The following is a 5379-nucleotide window of genomic DNA, read 5'->3' as shown; positions in this document are numbered from 1 at the left end:
TCTAGTACGCCTGTCGATCGCATCATGTCGCTCTCTTCAGTTCTAAGCTCACAGAGAGAACATAAGGATGGATAGAAATTAGCGTCTCTTGCCAAGTATGAGGGCCTGGCGAAAGATTTCACCTGAAGCTATGCAGTCCACATAACACAACTGTCATGCGGTTCGTTCTACACGACAATTCTCAGCCGCACTCTGCAGGGGGAATAAAGATGCTCCTGCAGCGTTTTCGATGGGAAGTGTTTGATCACCCACAATACAGCCCATAATTGGCTACCCCTGAGGTTCATCTCTGTTCACATGAACCGCTGGCTATGAAGACAATATTTTGACACAGAAAGCGAGCTGCAGTCCAGAGTAGAAAATTATCGAAAAGCACTGGCGGCTGTCTTCTATAACGAGGGAACAAAAAAGTTGGTAAAACGCTACTACAGATGTCTAAGTCTGAGAGGCGACTGTGTAGAGAAGTAGCTGGAAGGTGTAGTTAACCGTTGCAAATAAAACAGATTTGATTTTCTCTGTGGTTTTCATTTTGCGAGCTATCGTTCCTTACTTTCCGAATAGCCCTTGTATACCACATATGGGCAACGGCCTTGCCGCAGTGGATACACCGGTTCCTCTGAGATCACCGAAGTTAAGCGCTGTCGGGCGTGGTCGGCACTTAGATGGGTGACCATCCAGGCCGCCATGCGCTGTTGCCATTTGTCGGGGTGCACTCAGCCTCGTGATGCCAATTGAGGAGCTATTAGACCGAATAGTAGCGGCTTCGGTCAAGAATACCATCATAACGACCGGGAGAGCAGTGTGCTGACCCCACGCCCCTCCTATCCGCATCCTCCACTGAGGATGACACGGCGGTCGGATGGTCCCCGGTAGGCCACTCGTGGCCTGGAGACGGAGTGCTTTATACCACATATGTGTCGATTATGCGGGATTTATTCCACCGTAATTTACATAATATGGAAAACTTTTATCTCAATTTCTTTCCACAATGACACACTGACGGAAAAAAACCGCAGCATCAAGAAGGAGTTGCGCGACATAAAGTTACGTCTATTCACATTTTGCACCAGTTGCATAAGTATGACACTACTAGAGTCACTATGAGGATGCAAATCAGATTTGCTTTAGCTACAAGCTGCAACGCTCGTGAGCATTTGTTACCTTTGAGATTGGGCGTGATGAGTTGGTGTTAGTCAAGAATGCCTTTAAAGTGACATAGACGTCATTATTAAGACTCCACTAAGTGTGAAGGGGGTTGTGTAATAGGGCTGGATGTCTCTCCTGTGGCATTGCAGAAAGACTTGGCACATGATTGCTGGTAGTGGCGGTCACGAGAACTTAAGGTCGCAAGAAGGCCGGGCTCCGGACGGTCACGCGGGACTAATGAGAAGGACGACCATCGTGTTCGGCGTATGGCGTTGGCTGCAGTAGCAATTTGAGGAGCAATTTACACTACAGTAACACGACGAACCTTTACAAATCGGTTACTTCAAGGACAGCTCCCAGCCAGACACCCTGTAAGATTTGATTTTCTCTGTGGTTTTCATTTTGCGAGCTATCGTTCCTTACTTTCCGAATAGCCCTTGTATACCACATATGGGCAACGGCCTTGCCGCAGTGGATACACCGGTTCCTCTGAGATCACCGAAGTTAAGCGCTGTCGGGCGTGGTCGGCACTTAGATGGGTGACCATCCAGGCCGCCATGCGCTGTTGCCATTTGTCGGGGTGCACTCAGCCTCGTGATGCCAATTGAGGAGCTATTAGACCGAATAGTAGCGGCTTCGGTCAAGAATACCATCATAACGACCGGGAGAGCAGTGTGCTGACCCCACGCCCCTCCTATCCGCATCCTCCACTGAGGATGACACGGCGGTCGGATGGTCCCCGGTAGGCCACTCGTGGCCTGGAGACGGAGTGCTTTATACCACATATGTGTCGATTATGCGGGATTTATTCCACCGTAATTTACATAATATGGAAAACTTTTATCTCAATTTCTTTCCACAATGACACACTGACGGAAAAAAACCGCAGCATCAAGAAGGAGTTGCGCGACATAAAGTTACGTCTATTCACATTTTGCACCAGTTGCATAAGTATGACACTACTAGAGTCACTATGAGGATGCAAATCAGATTTGCTTTAGCTACAAGCTGCAACGCTCGTGAGCATTTGTTACCTTTGAGATTGGGCGTGATGAGTTGGTGTTAGTCAAGAATGCCTTTAAAGTGACATAGACGTCATTATTAAGACTCCACTAAGTGTGAAGGGGGTTGTGTAATAGGGCTGGATGTCTCTCCTGTGGCATTGCAGAAAGACTTGGCACATGATTGCTGGTAGTGGCGGTCACGAGAACTTAAGGTCGCAAGAAGGCCGGGCTCCGGACGGTCACGCGGGACTAATGAGAAGGACGACCATCGTGTTCGGCGTATGGCGTTGGCTGCAGTAGCAATTTGAGGAGCAATTTACACTACAGTAACACGACGAACCTTTACAAATCGGTTACTTCAAGGACAGCTCCCAGCCAGACACCCTGTAAGATTTGATTTTCTCTGTGGTTTTCATTTTGCGAGCTATCGTTCCTTACTTTCCGAATAGCCCTTGTATACCACATATGGGCAACGGCCTTGCCGCAGTGGATACACCGGTTCCTCTGAGATCACCGAAGTTAAGCGCTGTCGGGCGTGGTCGGCACTTAGATGGGTGACCATCCAGGCCGCCATGCGCTGTTGCCATTTGTCGGGGTGCACTCAGCCTCGTGATGCCAATTGAGGAGCTATTAGACCGAATAGTAGCGGCTTCGGTCAAGAATACCATCATAACGACCGGGAGAGCAGTGTGCTGACCCCACGCCCCTCCTATCCGCATCCTCCACTGAGGATGACACGGCGGTCGGATGGTCCCCGGTAGGCCACTCGTGGCCTGGAGACGGAGTGCTTTATACCACATATGTGTCGATTATGCGGGATTTATTCCACCGTAATTTACATAATATGGAAAACTTTTATCTCAATTTCTTTCCACAATGACACACTGACGGAAAAAAACCGCAGCATCAAGAAGGAGTTGCGCGACATAAAGTTACGTCTATTCACATTTTGCACCAGTTGCATAAGTATGACACTACTAGAGTCACTATGAGGATGCAAATCAGATTTGCTTTAGCTACAAGCTGCAACGCTCGTGAGCATTTGTTACCTTTGAGATTGGGCGTGATGAGTTGGTGTTAGTCAAGAATGCCTTTAAAGTGACATAGACGTCATTATTAAGACTCCACTAAGTGTGAAGGGGGTTGTGTAATAGGGCTGGATGTCTCTCCTGTGGCATTGCAGAAAGACTTGGCACATGATTGCTGGTAGTGGCGGTCACGAGAACTTAAGGTCGCAAGAAGGCCGGGCTCCGGACGGTCACGCGGGACTAATGAGAAGGACGACCATCGTGTTCGGCGTATGGCGTTGGCTGCAGTAGCAATTTGAGGAGCAATTTACACTACAGTAACACGACGAACCTTTACAAATCGGTTACTTCAAGGACAGCTCCCAGCCAGACACCCTGTAGGGTGCATTCCACTGACCCCAACCACCGCGATTGCGATTTGCGTCAAGCGAGAGCTCAGTGGAGGGCAGAATGGAGGTCTGTTCTGTTTTCTGATGAATGCTGGTTCTTTCTCGGTGTCAGTGATGGCCGATAGTTGGTTAGAAGGAGGCCAGTTGAAGGCCTGCAACCAACCTGCTTGCGTGCTAAACACACTGGGCCAACACCTGTAGTTATTGTGTGAGGCGTGATTTCGTATGACTGTAGGAGCAGACTTTTGACTACCACACGCACCCTGGCTGCAAAATTGTACGTCGGTCTGATGATTTAACCATTTGTGCTGCCATTCACGAACAGAATTCCAAGACGTGTTTTCTAACAGGATAACGCCCGTCCACATACCGCTGTTGTAACCTAATGTGCTGTATAGAGTATCGATATATTGTTTTGGCCTGCCCGATCACCAAATCTGTCTCTAATCGAGCACATATGGGGTATCATCGGACCACAACTCCAGCGCCATCCACTAACAACCGTCCCTTTATTAACTAACCAAGTGCAACAGGCTTGGAACTCCATCCCACAAACTGACTTCCGGCACCTGTAATGGCGCTTACGTCGGTTATTAATGTACCATCATTTCACATTTACAAAGGCTTACCTCGTCCTTACATTAACTTGTGATTTAGCAGTACTGATCACTTAAATATGGTACCTACACAAATCTATTCCTGAAATTTCATTACTCTGTTAATTATACTTCTTGGTGCTACGATTTTTTTTCCGTCAGTGTATAAATGCAATAGATATTGATTGGTATGTTTGATGGCTTTACCAAATAAACTGCACGGGTGGTATAAATGAAGTCCTCCACGACTGTGTAAAAATTTTCTGCCTTTAGGTCGTAACTAGCCTGTCTTTCGGCAGGAACAGTTTTTTTCTTTTTTTACAAATCGTAGACGATGGTACACGGTCGCCGCTCGTCCTCTTGAGAATAGGAGCCTCCGGAAGGTCGCCAGAGGTGTCTCGAGAGGCAATACGCAGTTGGGGGTGGGGGGAGGGGTGGAGGAATGTGGTTATCGCGACTGGTCATCGCAGCTTTATGGCAGCAGGCTGTAAACGGAAGCTTTACGAGCGCGATGCTCTCCGTTAACAGCGGCCGCCCCTGCTTCTTCTTCCGCGCCGCCGCGGCTACTGGGTGTATACCTGTTTCCGTGTCCTGTTCATCCCACGATCCATTGCGCAGGTGGTGCCTTCCGAAGAGAACACTGTCCAGAACAGAGAGCGTAGTAGAAAATCCAGCCCATCTTGAAGGCTGCAGTCTCAGGTAGATCAGTAAGGTGTTCCATCAATATTGACTCAGTCTCATCCCTTTATTGGGCATGCTACAATAATGTACCACCTATCTTAAAAAAATTCTATTTCCCAAACTTTTGCGCCTTCTAAACACAATATATTATCGATTCAACAACATTAAGCGCTCTTGGAAACGATATTATAGATGGCGCAATGACTAATGTCTTTGGTCGGCACTTTCCGCTGCTGCTTTGCAACTATTGCAACTTTTGTGAATTTTCCGGCAAAAACAAGAAGAGGTATTGCAGTTCAGCATCTTTAAGTACAATATAATAATGTGACAGTAAAATAAGTTGGCTTACGACCTTAATTTTCAGCTATGTGATAAAAAAAATGGTTCAAATGGCTCTGAGCACTATGGGACTCAACTGCTGAGGTCATTAGTCCCCTAGAACTTAGAACTAGTTAAACCTAACTAACCTAAGGACATCACACACATCCATGCCCGAGGCAGGATTCGAACCTGCGACCGTAGCGGTCTCGCGGTT

At 47.6% G+C, this 5379-nt stretch overlaps 3 pseudogenes; all 3 read left to right on the top strand.

The window, feature by feature from the left end:
* The first annotated feature begins 580 nt into the window (after window positions 1-580).
* On the top strand, window positions 581-698 carry LOC124616814 (annotated as a pseudogene).
* A 901-nt stretch (window positions 699-1599) lies between these two features.
* Window positions 1600-1717, top strand: LOC124616812 (annotated as a pseudogene).
* A 901-nt stretch (window positions 1718-2618) lies between these two features.
* Window positions 2619-2736, top strand: LOC124616811 (annotated as a pseudogene).
* The last annotated feature ends 2643 nt before the right edge of the window (window positions 2737-5379 follow it).

The sequence above is a fragment of the Schistocerca americana genome, chromosome 5 (genome assembly GCF_021461395.2).
Source record: "Schistocerca americana isolate TAMUIC-IGC-003095 chromosome 5, iqSchAmer2.1, whole genome shotgun sequence".
NCBI classification, from domain to species: domain Eukaryota; kingdom Metazoa; phylum Arthropoda; class Insecta; order Orthoptera; family Acrididae; genus Schistocerca; species Schistocerca americana.
This window is presented reverse-complemented; position numbering and strand designations above follow the sequence as displayed.